This window comes from Triturus cristatus, chromosome 8, assembly GCF_964204655.1.
Source record: "Triturus cristatus chromosome 8, aTriCri1.1, whole genome shotgun sequence".
In the NCBI taxonomy this organism is placed as follows: Eukaryota; Metazoa; Chordata; class Amphibia; order Caudata; family Salamandridae; genus Triturus; species Triturus cristatus.
Window position 1 is genome coordinate 117,843,572 of NC_140591.1, and position 16,924 is coordinate 117,860,495.

A 16,924-nucleotide genomic window follows, 5' to 3' on the forward strand; every position below is an offset into this window, starting at 1 on the left:
AGATAGAGATATGGTAGAATAAGCCTGTATATATGGATGAGGGGTGGTCACTTCAGGAGAGATTTTAAAATGTTCCATCAAAAACTTAACCCAAGTTGCCTCTGTTAGGTTAGAACTGGTAGCTGCAGTATGGCGATCCGATATCTTAATGAGCCCCTTTATGTCTCAAGTCTCCCTGCTCCAGCTGCCCACAATTAATCCAAACAATAGTTCAAGAACATATACAATAAATGTACACTTTATAAACAAATGACAAATTAGCAGTCATCACAGAAATGAAGACAGAAAGAAACGAAAAGAAACTGAAGCAAACATGACCCTTATGTATACAATTATCAATAATTACAAATTTAAAGCAATAAATACATGTTTAAAAAGGAAAAAACAATGGAGCTCTATATAATGTGTTGGTAAAATAAGTAAATGCTTTACAGACCAAAAACAGTGGCAGACAAAAATACGTCACAATAACAAGGAACAAACATATAAACAAATTATGTGTCCTCAGTCAATTCACAGGCCACAAGTGCGTCAACGGCGTTTCAACCGCTTTTTCAGTATGCGGTCATCATCAGGACAAAAATAAGTTGACAGAGCATCCAAATTCTAGATTGAGCAAACACTCCACCGTCATTTCATGAAGCATTCAGTAAGCGATGGATGAAGTATACATAAAACCAATAGAGATAAATGATGCCTGCACATGGTATAATTAATCCATGTAGGGAAGACTCCTAGGACGTGCTACAACATTGGCACAACAGTGCCAAATCACTTAGTCAAGTCGGTGCTTTAAATTGCCGATCACTCGATGCTGCCCAATAGGTGCAACCGCTGATTCCTCTCCCAACCGAAACAGGAAGTTCCAATGGTCATGCCAGTAGACATGAAGTGTGGTCTATTGCCATTTTCTGTACACCAAATTGTACTGCCCCAAGTATTCGCAGGGTATGTCCTTCAGCCATGCTCACACTTGAAACAGGGGAGTGGCCATGTATGTAGTCCCTCTTCTCCCACTGCTCATTCTGCCCAGAACCCAGTGTCCATCCCTGCAGTTCCCACTGAGCATGGACTGACAGCATTCTCACTTTCCAAGAGTTTGCTACGGAAACTTCATTGGACTACCCAACCTTTGGTACCCGCTAAAACTTCCTGCCGGTCAATCTGCTCTGAAATTTTTAAGCGTGCTAATTTTGCTTTTGAAGGTTTCACAGAGATTCCACATCCTCAGGTTTTAGCAGCCCGAAATATTTATGTGATTGCATTCAATATTGTATGCACCAATAGGTATTGCGGACAGTACATGCTTATACCAGTGCAAAGTTAGATTTTAGGGCCAGAGTTAAGGTTATAGGAGAGAGAGACCTTACTACCATCTCATCATAAGTACGTCGGGGCTGTGGGAGTTAACATTCTATGCTTCTGGGAATTACCGCAGAACTCTGTGGGGTGGCGTGCGCCTGTCATGCTCTCACAAGGGCGCACTTATTTTTTTCCAATCCTTTGGATGGGGTTGCAGTCCTGAGAAAGGGGGATGGACAGAGAGGAACAACTTTTCACAGCCAGTCAAATTTGAATGACAACACTCTTTTTTTTTTACTTTTCATTTTTATTGAATAGAGCATGCCGAATTCAGTTGAAGAATAAGTGGTAGAGAACACAGCATAACCGAAAGTCAAAAATGACAGGTGGTCATGACATAACTTCAAGGGTGGGGGTTGGGGGAAGGGGGATTAGAGGGCATGATTGAAAGCTGATAGGGACCGACAGCTGTCAGGATTGTCTGTGGGGGTTCAGTAAAGGGTATAGGAAGAGTTTTGTCTTGTCTATAAACAACTGAGGTTGAAGGCAGAGCGGGAAGCAGCAGGAAAGGGACCTGGTCCTATGAGCATAGGCTAGGGGGGCCATGGAGGGGGTGTTGAAAGGACACAGGCACCAGGTTGGGTTATGGGTGCCACCTAAAGGAGAAAAAGGAGGGAAGCACAACGAGAACACCTCCATCGAGGCTATTCAATAACCCTGTGGATTCCCAAGGGGCCTATAATAATGCACTTGCAGGGATACTGCTCTTGCCATGCACGGATTCCCCCACATATACAGACCTGCCAAGTACCACGCCTCAGGCGTTAGACTAACACATTTCAGTGTGATGGTCCCCCTCACAGCACTGAAATGCATTGTCACGGATTATAGCGCGCCTCACAGCTGTCCAGCCGGAATGCCTATAGTGACCCAATGCTGAAAGCTGTGGTGGTAGAGCCATGCACGCTGCTCCGGCAGGCTTGGGGGCTGGTTCGTCTGCTCATGTGCCACAATGTAACACCGTGTGGCCTGACGTTAGGAGAGGAGTCATTGTCAGTGCCCAATGGCAATGGTCAGACAGCGTGAGTCTCTCACTGAGGTGTTATTCAATTTAATTGGGCCAGCCGGCACGTGGGCGACATTAATTTAAAATGGCTAGGCGGCTCAGCTGCAGTTTGCGTGGGATTTTGGCCGTGCAGCTGAGCATGCTGCTTGCTCCACGATTGCAGTGGCATAACAATTCGGTGGGCAGGCCACACCCTCTGCATAGCTGCCAGCTAACTCACAGCTAACTAAGGGGCTGATTAGGATGGCGGGTGGAGGCACATCCGCGGTGCTGGCGGTGGCAGAAAATGCTCTTTTCCGCACTTCATCGGCAGTCCTTGCGTCCGCCTTCTTATGATGGGCATAGATAGCCCACTTCCCGTCCGCTGCGGTGTTTCAGGTTCCGCCAGAAATCCCCTTCTGCACCGGTAGCGGATGGAGCCAATACAGAGGGACCACCGTGCGGAATGTGGTTACGACCGCCGGTCGAACCACGATGCCTCAAACAGCCCATCACACTACAGCAGAGAATCCGGCCATTCGGGGATGGCGGTGGCAATACTGCAGACAGCTCCATGTGTTCCTGACCGCTGGGAAAATGGCGGTCTTGGGCCTTTCTGCAGCAATTGCGACTGCCGCAGACGGGTTTTCAGCTTTTCCGGCGGGGTGTCCTGAAATTGGACTGGGATGCTTTTCCGCCCGCCATCCTAATCAGCCCCTAAGTTCTTCAGAGATCGGAATACTGCGGTCATTAATATGGGTAACGCGTATCAATTTCAACACTGAAATACCAAACTAGTGTAAAAAAATTTTACTACAAAATTCATTTCTAACTTACAGAAGAAAGCGTATATGCAGGCCGATACTGGGATAAGACCGCTAGATTACCAGCTGAGTTTTATTTATTGCTACTAAAAAATACTACAGGAGGGTATGCTAAGGTAGGGAAGGGCACAGGGCAAACTTCACAAATCTCAAAGTACTCCATGTTAGGTGTGAGTGGTTTATTTAATCCTAGTACTACACTGCATTTACTTAAACAAGATTTTCGTTTTGTACCATACATTTTCTAGTGCCACTGAAGGTGTCGCACATGAGACATGAATATCACTCATAGGTGACTTAGGTGACTTGAAAAAATTGAAATGTCACTCATTGCGTACTGAAAACTTGGCAGCTACGGAATGGGTCGAGCCAGTGAGGGTCGGGGGACTCTGGTCACTGGTGACGGAGATAGTGTCACTCATAGTCATTGAAATGTCACTCATATTTACACTGACATTTTGAAAATGTCACACTTAGCAATCTGAAACCTTGGCAGCTATGCATATATTAAACTATAATCCTGAAGTCTGTGGATGTCTCCAACATTTCAGGCTAAATATCTATACAATTTCTCCCCTGAATTTTTGGGCAATTTCTGAAACATGACAGGCACATATGTACCATATCACAAGAGAGTACACAAAAGAAAGTGACCTCTGCAAGCCAAGTTTAATGTTTATATGGCTAGCGATTTTTCCTATAGCAGTGTTTCAGACTTCTAAGTGGGAATTGGAATGGCAAAAGATATATTCAGGACCTTTGTTCTATGCCAATTAGCCTGTGTAAGAATTTACAGGACAGACCAAAATTACATTAACGTTTTTTAAAAGTTTAATGTAGACTCATCAGATAAGTCAACAGTTTTTGCAAAACAAAAAGTACTTTTTCAATGGACCAACGACTTCAACCACAACTACAGTGGTGGCCGTAGCGGGCCCCCAGGGGTTCTGGGGGGTGGGGGGTGCACATGGGGGTTACCTTTGGTACCCCCCTGCAGTTCCTGAGAGCACCGCCCGCCACAATGTCAGGAATGCAGGATGCGCCCGCCAGTGTGGCAGGCGCATCCTAATGTCACCAAAGGGACCCCCGCACCAATGGCGGGAGGTCCGATTCCACGACAGGATGTCCGCCAGCCATCCTAATGACCCTCATAGTGTCTAAGGGGTATGACTGGGCATTGCTGTCTTCCACCAAAATTTAGACTCAACAATATTGTTGGTCAATATTACTGCGCAAACAATTTTGTGATGTCAAGAACATTGTTGGACTTAATATTGCAGGTATGAATATCTTTTTATGTTTGTGTTTATTTTTTTATGTTTAGTATGTAATATTGATTTAAATATCTATTACTTTAATGTTGCTGCATATAATGTATATTTTTCTTTGTTACAGCATATTTTTAATATTATTTTTGCATATGTATGTTGTGATTTCTGTATTGTATTTTTGGGGGGTTTATCTAGTACTTTATTAGATGGCGTTTTATTATTTTTTGGCTTTTTGGGTCTATAAGGGAGTACGGTGGGAAGTAGTCTAAATTACATATGTTTTTGGAGTTAAGATTGTTTATTGTTTAATTATTTTGTTTTTTTTAATTAATCCATTTATTGTTTTTGAATTATAATGTTTATTTTTATCATTTTCCTGCTAGTAATAGATGGTGTTTGTTGATTAATATGTGTTTTGGGGTGGGTTATTAGCTTTGTAGAGGAGTACGGTGGGACATTGTGCACAGTTAATATTGAGGGGTCGATTTCGATCGAGAGCTGTTCGTAGCCTTACCATGCGACCGACCTGTACCCGGAGCGTGTCCGTCCTGTTGATGAAGTACGATGCGCATAACTGCCAAAAGACACGTAGACTGTGACACAAGCTCCATTCTCCGTCCGAGCCGTAATTCCTAACGCCGAACCGAGTCGCCCGGAAGTAGTATCCATAGCAGTTTCCGCCCTGACAAGTACGATGCGTACTTCCTACGCGCCGGACGGGACATCACAGCATCCGGAAAAGAAGCATATCAGCTACCATTCGTGCCACAACTCAATCCATGGCTACGAGACGGACCAGCTTGCAATGGGTACAAGACGTAGCAACAAGCAGCGTGTACGAGACGAACACATCATGAATCCCATCGTGCAGGTCATACCAGTACTCTACATCTATGACCGGATCAGGAACAGACACGGACGGCGCAGACGGTAAGTCAGACACCTACCACACACACGACACGTATCCGCAAAATGGCACACACACACAGGGGATCCATATCCTGGCCACTAACAACAGGCCACTTATGGGTTGTATGGCCAGCGCCACTACCAACCCCACCCATCGGGCTCATGTTGACCATCACTACTGCCACCCCCACTCATAGGGCTTATGTTGCCCATAACTCCTGCCACCCCCACCCATAGGGGACCTGTTGCCCATCACTACTGCCACACCCACCCCTAGGGACTATGTTGCCTATCACTACTGCCACCCCCACCCAAAGGGGACCTGTTGCCCATCACTTTTGCCACCCCCACCCATAGGGCCTATGTTGCCCATCACCCCTGCCACCCACACCCATAGGGGACCTGTTGCCCAGCACTACTGCCACCCTCACCCATAGGGCTTATGTTGCCCATCACCCCTGCCACCCCCTCCCATAGGGGACCTGTTGCCCATCACCCCTGCCACCCATAGGGCTCATGTTGCCTATCACTACTGCCACCCCCACCCAAAGGGGACCTGTTGCCCATCACCCCTGCCACCCCCACCCATAGGGCTTATGTTGCCCATCACCCCTGCCACCCCCACTCATAGGGGACCTGTTGCCCAGCACTACTGCCACCCCCACCCACAGTGGACCTGTTGCCCATCACCCCTGCCACCCCCACCCATAGGGCTTATGTTGCCCATCACCCCTGCCACTGCCACTCATAGGGGACCTGTTGCCCATCACCCCTGCCACCCCCACCCATAGGGGACCTGTTGCCCAGCACTACTGCTGCCCCCACACATAGGGCTTATGTTGCCCATCACCCCTGCCACCCCCACTCATAGGGGACCTGTTGCTCAGCAACCCTGCCACCCCCACTCATAGGGGACCTGTTGCCCATCACCCCTGCCACCCCCACTCATAGGGGACCTGTTGCCCATCACCCCTGCCACCTCCACCCATAGGGCTTATGTTGCCCATCACCCCTGCCACCCCCACTCATAGGGGACCTGTTGCCCATCACCCCTGCCACCCACACCCATAGGGGACCTGTTGCCCATCACTACTGCCACACCCACCCCTAGGGACTATGTTGCCTATCACTACTGCCACCCCCACCCAAAGGGGACCTGTTGCCCATCACTTTTGCCACCCCCACCCATAGGGCCTATGTTGCCCATCACCCCTGCCACCCACACCCATAGGGGACCTGTTGCCCAGCACTACTGCCACCCTCACCCATAGGGCTTATGTTGCCCATCACCCCTGCCACCCCCTCCCATAGGGGACCTGTTGCCCATCACCCCTGCCACCAATAGGGCTCATGTTGCCTATCACTACTGCCACCCCCACCCAAAGGGGACCTGTTGCCCATCACCCCTGCCACCCCCACCCATAGGGCTTATGTTGCCCATCACCCCTGCCACCCCCACTCATAGGGGACCTGTTGCCCAGCACTACTGCCACCCCCACCCACAGTGGACCTGTTGCCCATCACCCCTGCCACCCCCACCCATAGGGCTTATGCTGCCCATCACCCCTGCCACTGCCACTCATAGGGGACCTGTTGCCCATCACCCCTGCCACCCCCACCCATAGGGGACCTGTTGCCCAGCACTACTGCTGCCCCCACACATAGGGCTTATGTTGCCCATCACCCCTGCTACCCCCACTCATAGGGGACCTGTTGCTCATCAACCCTGCCACCCCCACTCATAGGGGACCTGTTGCCCATCACCCCTGCCACCCCCACTCATAGGGGACCTGTTGCCCATCACCCCTGCCACCCCCACCCATAGGGCTTATTTTGCCCATCACCCCTGCCACCCCCACTCATAGGGGAACTGTTGCCCATCACCCCTGCCACCCACACCCATAGGGGACCTGTTGCCCAGCACTACTGCCACCCTCACCCATAGGGCTTATGTTGCCCATCACCCCTGCCACCCCCTCCCATAGGGGACCTGTTGCCCATCACCCCTGCCACCCATAGGGCTCATGTTGCCCATCACCCCTGCCACCCCCACCCATAGGGCTTATGTTGCCCATCACCGCTGCCACCCCCACTCATAGGGGACCTGTTGCCCAGCACTACTGCCACCCGCACTCATAGGGGATCTGTTGCCCAGCACTACTGCCACCCCCACTCATAGGGGACCTGTTGCCCAGCACTACTGCCACCCCCACCCATAGGGTACCTGTTGCCCATCACTACTGCCACCCCCACCCATTGGATGGTGATGCGCCACACATCCATCATCCTCCAACATTAGATATGTCAGCAAAATACATCCCCCCTAACATCATGACAACAGTGTGTAGTCTGTGACAAATACCCACAACTGTGATTATGACTTCGAACATACAATGTAACTACCATCACATGTGTGACCAAAAAATGAGTGTGGCCTACACAAAGCAAGCATCACTATAGCACTGTGTCAATGTAAAAGTAACACCCCCTCACTGTGTAGAACAAAAGTTAAGTGTGGGGTTCCAAACTGCAGCAAATGTCGAGCATTGTGGCGATGGGGTCTAAACTCCCCCTCATCACAGTGACCAAAAGGTAAGTGTCATCATCGTCAAAGCTGCAAATGCCAAACAGCATGTATGATTCCCGGGCCCAACACATGAAACACTTTTGTTGCAAAGTAGTGGTTGTGTCCCATACCCACAGAGATGTGGTGAGGCTAACAGTGCTGTGAAAACATAACATACTCTCGGCCATGTGCAGACAAGCACCACACATGAGGGCTGACAATGCATACAGTGTACAATGACACAAACGCAGAAGTGACCATCACAAAGCATAGACACATCTCGAAAATAGACACACAAATCAAAACAACCTGTGTAGACTGTAGGTGTCAGGTCACAAACTCCCATTCCATGCCAGCAATGGCACCTAACAACCAGGATGAGTGTGCAGAATGATGTGATATGACTCACAGGGACAGCAGGGTAAATCACAAAAACAGCATCCAGACAATGGCCCACAACAGCAATACCAATGCACTGTTGCAGATGCACAAATAACAGGCAATCTCACACTGAACATCTGACACAACATGTGTGTGTGTGTCTCAGTATCCCCAGGCAACTACACAACACATGAGGGGGGCTAAACCACAGTGACACAGATGTGGACACAGGGCCATACAAAAGTAACCCATCATTGGGACCCCCTTAGAGGGCAATCAGGCATTGTGAGATGAGAGGGAGCACAACAGACACATGTGACACAAGCTGGAATAAACACAAACTAACACAGAAAGAGACTGACACACAACAGCACTACCCCCAGGGACCAGACATTGGGGTGACACAAGCATGCATGACACCTCCACTGTGATGACAAAGGTAGATGTCGTACAAACTGTGAAACCCAGACATGTGTCCTGTGCCCCAAACGTACATCACATCTACACAAACACAAATCACTCAGCTTGGCCCGTCATCCTCGAACAAACGGGAGCTAGGGGCCCATCCATGCAAACATATACATCAGTCCACCCTCAACACCACACCCTGGACTGCACCAATGTGCATCTGTGAAGCCCACATGGACAGGTGACATTGCACATGCACCCATGACAAACACAGGAATGTTGGGAGGAACTAAGGTGCACAGACTCATCACACAAGGACAGTTCACAACCCTGGTAAATGACAGACATACTGCACAGTATGCGGTACATGGCCATGATGTCAAAGCTCATGTAACCTTCAGAATACCTGCCACAGTCCTAGGACAATGCAGAAGCCAAGGCGAACCACAAGGCACACATGCTGACACCTGCAAACATTGCAGCCCTGAACCGGACAAGTGGGAGCAGTCACACACACATACACATGTCTCAATCACTGATCACTGAAAAGTATCACCTAGGGACAACTACATGATATTGCGAACAAACAAGTGCCTTGGGGACCCCTGACTATGTCCCATCTGTATCTGACAACATCATCACAACTCAGAACTGACAAATCCCAATGATGAAACACCAATTAACAGTAGTGTGACATGCACCCACACATCCGGTAGCCCATGGCAAAGTTGTGGGATGAACACAGTATCACTCAGCAAGCATAAACAACAGGAACATATCAAGGGAACACTGCCTGTGTATGAAAAGGGATGTGGACACACACACACATGCTCACACAACACACACCATGGGCCCAGGCTATGTCACGGAACAACACACTTACTTGAGGGGACCCAACTCCTGTGTAAGCCCAGCTGTGCCAAACATAGTCACATCACGTCTCAGTTATGTCAGCAGAACACTTGGTCATTCAACCATTAGTAACCACACAATGAAGGCTCTGGTCACAACAGCCTGGGTACGGGAGTCTCCCTTAAGTCATCTGCACATACTCAACACATATGTACAACAAGTTGCACAGAGAACTCAGTTGCTCCTACACCAATGATGCCCACACCTGTAGGTCCAGTGGTGATGCGCCCAAAGTCTGGGAAATAGACAAATTGGACAATGGGAGGCACATCATATGTGCATGTGTGCAAGCCACAGATGTGACCATGCAAATGAAATATTCACAGAGATGTCCACAAATTGTTGATCATGACACACCCATTTAGCTGCAAAGGATGACATGGATACCGACCAGAATAGGATACATATCTCGTGGACCACATGGAGTACCTCACATCAACACCTCAGTTTTCAACATTGGAAATCAAGCATTACAGGTGCAAGGTCATGCTAAACATAATCAACCTAATGTATAGCTAAATCAAGTTCACATGGATAAAGAAAAAAGCTTTATCCAGCAGATGAAAATGTAAACGTCCGTTCAAAACAAAGGCCAATGGCCAGTTCATTATCAAATGACAAGGAGTGAACTTGAGTGACAACTGTCACACGTTGCTTGCCTGCACTGCTAAGGACAGAGGACATTCTCTCGGAGGGGCATACATGGGGGCAGGCCAGGCACCGAAGGGACAGGATCAGGGCGCAGCAGAAGGAGGCAGTGAAGGGGTGGTAGATGCAGGAGAGTCACTTGCAACTGCAGTGGAGATGACTGAAGTGGTGGGTGCAGTCACAACTGTGGGGCACAAGTCAGAGGGTGTGGGTGCCGGCACAACTGCAGTGGGCAGGTCAGATGGAGTGGATTGGGTCCCCACTGCAGTGACCAAGTCACACAGGGTGGTCGTGGACTCCACTGCAGTGCCTAAATCCATGTGAGCGGAATGGGGTGCAGGTGAGGTCGGCAGGCCAGAGGGGGGACACGGTCACCACATCAGTGGCACTAACCGTCTGACCAGGTGTGGAGGAGCAAGTGGTAGGAGTTGGGGGCCTCAGCATTTTGGGGATGGTGTATCTGTGGGTGGGGGAACCTGGGGCAGGGAGTGGCGGGGGAACCTCTGGAGTGGTGGCCTTGGGGATGGAGGACAGAGACTTTGTCGTGGAGCTGCATGGCGGGGGTGGGGTCTTGCTCTTCCGGCTCCGGGGGACTTGCAGGTGGGGGCCTCAGTCTGACTGCGCCTGGGGGATGGTGTCCGGGTGTGAGGGGCACTCCCCTCTGTGTGTGGGGACTTCCTCTTCCCCTTGTAATCTGGATCTGCTGGTTCGGTGTGGAAGAGGCCAAGGTCACAGAGGAAGAGCTTCTGTGGAGATGGGGTTGCAGGTGAGGCAAGGGAAGGGGGCTGGGAGGGAGAGGTTTCGGAGGACTGCGGATTGGTTGTGGATGACTGTGTGTGTCTGCAAACCATCCCCTTTGAGTGTGGTATCAGTCCCCTGCACTTGCTTGTGTGTACGTCCAGACCTTGGTTTGGGTGTTTGTGTGCTGCCCGTGTCTGTGCCTTTGTGAGAATGTGCAGGTGTGTGTGTGCTTGGGACAGGTAGGGTGCTAGAATCGTGGGTGGTGCAGGGGTAGGAGGGGTGTGGGACTGTTGGAGGAGGGACACTGCTGCCGTCAGGGAGGAGGCCATGGACTGATTGGTCCTCTGTAGGGCACAAATGCCCGATTAAATGCCCTCCATGAACGACACCAGTTGGGTCAACAGACTGGTGTGTGCATGGAGGACAATCAGCATTGATGTCTGCCCTACATGGATCTGTCGAAGTAAGTCCACAGACTCCTCACTCAGGGCAGCAGGGGACACAGGGACAGGGGGTGTGGTGCCTGGCACAAAGGAGACATGTTCCCGAGCACGGGAGCCTCCATGTACCTCTGGGATGGGAGCCGATGGGAGGGTGGTGATGGTGGTGATGGTGGTGGTGGAGGTGGTGGCGGGGACAGCCTCCCTAGCTTGGGTTTGGTGGCTGCTGACACCCGCCTCCACAAGGGAGTCACCCTCTGAGCTGCTGTGGCCCTCAGCTGGGGTGGATGGTGCTGAGGACTCCTCGGTGTGGCTCCACTCGCCCTCCAGCCACTGGGTCCCCCTGACTCCTCTCCTTCTGTCCCAGTCAGGCTCTGTGGCTCCTCCTGGTCCGTGCAGCTGTCCCCTCCTGAGGCCGTGGATGTATCTGGATAGAAATAGGAAGAAAGAGAACAACATCAGTCACCTGCACTGACTGCACACACCACAGTGAGTACATCACATCACAGGGCAAGGCCTGGCATCATCAGCTGAACACTGCTCAACACTGTTTAGAATAAGCCAATTGTCATGCTCACCATCAACCATGGCACACATATCCCTCTTGGACTTGCACCCATATGTCTGTTGCATGTTGGATGCTAATACCCCAATGTGCCGACATGCACCACCCACACATTTGTTGGACATGCAAGTCAACATGTAGGAGTATGTCACTATACACACAGCACATCTCTTGCTGCTGACTCAGTTCAGGTGCCCGGATGAAGGGATGGGCAGAGACTCATTTCACATGCTTGTGATGCATGCCATCAACACAAACTATGATGTTCACATGTCCTGATAGTTACTACCACACTGGGGTGCATGGAGCACACTTGAACACAATGCAGGATCACTCATAGCAAGTTAAATGCCATGGCACTGGCATGCCTGGAAAGTCAGTCAACACTGTCTCCTGTCACAGGGGCAGGGCACCCAGACAACAACAGTATGCATTGTGTCACAATCATAGCTCAGGGGTAAAGCAAACTCTAAAGATGACAAGTGCACTTGCCCATCCCCTGCAAACAACATATCCAGGACCCAGAAGACCACACATCATAAAAATCAGACATATGAGTCTCTGCAAATACAACTCCCTGTACATTAGCACATCACAGTCTGCTGTGCATGTAACCCAGCTGCCTAAAGTGCACAGTTGCAGACACCATTGTGCGATGTCAAATGATCACACACCTATATGTCACACAGGTCTTGTCTCAAACAGTCACATCTCAGATGTCCTGCTGACCCTCAAAATCATTAACACCCCAGTTGTACGTAACAGGAAGCCACACCATAATGACACAGAGGTAGACACCTGAAAGCACATGTCATTAAGCACAACCTGTAAGTTGATACACAGGAGTGGGATAACAGAGCGTTTCTAAATGACCTTGAGTAGGCATGACTGCCCAGGTCTACGTGAAACATGCATAATTAGGAAGGCAGTGGACTGCACACTCACCTGCTCCCCTGGTTTTCCATACAGCTTGCTGTACTGTGGAAGGAGCCCGTCCAGCAGGGCCTGGTTCTCCTCCTCAGTGAAGGCTGGGGCCCTCTCCAGAGTACGTGCCATAGCAGGAGCCAGAGGATGCAGAGACAGCAGCAGTGGTAGCAGGAATGTGGTCCAGTAACATGTAGTGCAGGCAAGTGAGCTCCCTGGGGGGCAGCCAGCCTTATATCTGTGCTGCAGAGGCAGACTCTGTGCCATGTGTCCCCAGTGATAGGTCCAACACGGTTGCATTCTATGAATCTGGCCAATCCATGGAAATGTAAGACTCGTACACGTCTTCCACATCGTTCAAATCTTCACCTCCATGAAACCCTAGGAATTGCAACATTGTTGTAGGCATCCAACTGAATTTCCAGCGCACAACTCGTACAAGTTTTGAATCCGCATCCGTCTCCATGACAGTCCAGAGCCAATGGGTGCGCACGGATCGGTCAACTGACTGTACAATGCGTATTTTGAAAATACATATGCACCCGTCTCCATACGAACCAATGGCCAAGGCGTATGCCTGTCTCGGAACATGCCTACCCGACGCGCATGCATGATAGTCACCCGCGTCGGACCTCATTGCAGTCAATGGCAAAGCGTACGCACGGCTCGATCATGCACCTTGCAATGCGTACGCATTGTCACCCGCGTCGGACCTCATTGCTGTCAATGGCAAAGCGTACGCACGGCTCGGTCATGAACCGTGCAATGCGTACGCATTGTCACCCGCGTCGGACCTCATTGCAGTCAATAGCAAAGCGTACGCACAGCTCGGTCATGAACAGTGCAATGCGTACGCATTGTCACCCGCGTCGGACCTCATTCCAGTCAATGGCAAAGCGTACGCACGGCTCGGTCATGCACCTTGCAATGCGTACGCATTGTCACCCGCGTCAGACCTCATTGCAGTCAATGGCAAAGCATAAGCACGGCTCGGTCATGAACCGTGCAATGCGTACGCATTGTCAACCGCGTCGGACCTCATTGGTGTGACTATTTGACGGCTTCAACACACAATTACTTGCCAGGGACACATGTGCACACCTACCACACTACAGCATTGGCCACACAGTGTCCCATGGCATGTAAGGCTGCATTCCCTGCGTGTTGTTTGTTGTGTGGCACTTTTGTTCAGCCACTCCCAGGCTGTGCACGTGTTCATGGGGGCATAATCCTTTGTGTGTTGTGTACATTACCACTGTGATGTGCAACTGTACAGTAATGGGCATGAGTCATGGACACAGTTGCAGGTTGGATATGTTTAGGACATGTCACATACACCCTGAGTCCTGGGAGTGATGGCATCTACGTCACAGTGAGAACTGTAGCCACAATTTTGATGTGCACCCACAGTCTGTGTGCATGTTGTGTCTCAGATGTGGATGATCAAATGTGCCCAATGGGAGACAGTCTCCACATCCATATGATATGTGCAGCAACCTTGATGGTGTGTGTGTGTCTAAGAGACTTACATGTAGGGCCTGCAGAGACAACAGTGGCCACTACCTGTGGGCCTCATGCTCACTTTGTGGCGTGTACATGATATGCCATGTCATGCCAGTGTTGATGTGGCAATACAGGGACCCTGGGTATCTGCATGGCAAAGATCTGTGATGCCTGGGAGACATCAGGCCTCACTTGTCACTGTGGTGTGTGTTTGTAACATCACAGCAGTACATAGGTAGGGTGACACAGCCCAATGAGTGGCCATTGCAATACATGGGACTTATGTGGACATGTGGAATTGAGATGTGAGGTGATGGTCATGTAGGTGACATATGTGTCCATGCCCAACAGCACACACGTCAGTACATTGTGTAATGTCATGATGTATCATGTGATATTGAGCCTGATCATGGCCACATGGGTGGATGAACTGACAATGTTCCTTTGTGCATCTCTGTTCTGCAGGGCACCAGCTTTCCATCGACTGTTCCCAGACCTTGGAACCATGCAGGAACGCGGCTGCATCCAACATTACCGCTTCACCAGGCCACTGATTGAGGAGTTGGCGGAGCAGTTGGCGCCACATCTGCTACCTGGCCGGACATACCTTGCAGCACTGACCCCAGAGGTGAAGGGGATGGCAGCCCTGCACTTCTTTGCTACCGGTACCTTCCAGTACACTGTGACTACAGCAGGTGGGATGTCGCAAACCATGTTTAGTTGTGTGCTACGCGATGTCTTGGAGGGGATGTTGCATTTCCTTGACCTGTATATCAAGTTCCCTAGTCCAGCTGAACTCCCTGAAATAAAGGATGCCTTTTATACACTGGGGAGGATGAAAAACGTCATTGGGTCTATTGATGGTACACATGTGGCCCTGATACCACCACAGGCACATGAGAAGGCATACCAGAACAGGAAACATTTCCACTCCATCAATGCTCTGGTGGTATGTCTTGCAGACATGTGTATCACACATGTGTGTGCACGGTTCCCTGGTTCTGTGCATGATGCCTACATAATGAGGAGTAGTCTCATTGCAACGCTGATGTCACAGATGCCAGATCAGCATGTCGGTGTGTACTGACTGTTTGTCATTATTTGTGTTTGGCAATGTTGTATTCCGCACTCCTACAAAACTCAGCTAATTGTTCATTTGTTTGTGTGTAGGTGACCCCAACATGACGTGGTTGCTGACACCCCTCAGGAACCCTGCGACACCAGCCGAGATGCGCTACAATGAGGCACATGGTCGGAGAGGGAGGGTGATTGAGCGGACATTTGGTCTCCTGAAAAGCCGCTTTCTCTGCCTGGACAAGACTGGAGGGGCCCTCCCATATGAGCCTGCAAAGGTGTGCAAAATTATCCTTGTATGCTGCAAGCTACATAACATGGCAGTGCAGAAGAAAGTGCCTCTCATCCAGAATGACGATGACTGACCTCCGCCACCTGTGGAGGATTCCGGCCTGGGTCACGATGCCAGTGATGATGAAGATGAGGGTGACATCCGCTCACAGCTCATCAACAACTTCTTCACCTGAATGTGAGTTTACAGGGTTGTTATGTCAATGTATGGAATTAGCCTGGAATGTGTTGTGGCTGCTCTGTTGCTGTCTGAGTGTGTCTGTGTGCCACTTGACTGGATGCGCGCAGTGATGTGTCCAGTCAGGTGGTGTGTACTCCACAATAGAGTAGTACTGCTAACGTGTTTCTGTGTAGGTTTCTTGTGACATGTTTTGTGCATGTGTATTGCATTTCTCTCCTGTTGTGCTGTGCTTTTGACTGTGTCTTGTGTCTGTTCTTCCCAGGGTACTTTGCCTGTTGTTTGGTCAACACTGACCCCCAACACCCAGAATCCAACACCAGTGTGGGAGTAGTCAATTGCCATCAAGTGATGTGCCACACACCCCTGGACTTCAATTCTCAGACACTCTGTGACCGTGTGTCCACCGTAACGTACAATTGCCTAGCAACTATTTTTGAATAAACATGTTGCTGATGTGTAATGAACCTGTGCTATGCTTTGTTAGGTGTGTTGTCTGTCTTCCCACATCTGAGTGACATTTGCTTACGTCACCTGTGGACTTGTTACCACTGACTGTGGATAGGTGTTGTGTCTGTGCATACCTATGTGTTTCAGGTCGACATCAATGTGTGGGATGAGTAACATGGCCATGGTGAGTATGTGTTGTGTTGCCATAGTGGTGTGTCTCCCACACATGTGTCACATCACCACGACTCACCTGACGGTGGTCACATTGTTGTAGTATTTGGCATGCACTGTGTTATTTAGCAGATCGACATCTCCATGACACACGACAATTTGGAAACACAACAGAGGCAAGTAGGGTGTGCTGGTGAGATTATTTTCAAACATGTGTGGGGAAAGTGCACAGGATGGTGGGTGCTGTACATTGGTTTTTGAATCCAAAGTTCACAGTAGAGTTGGAAGTGTTGGTAGATGAAATGTCCAGAGTAAAGTCCA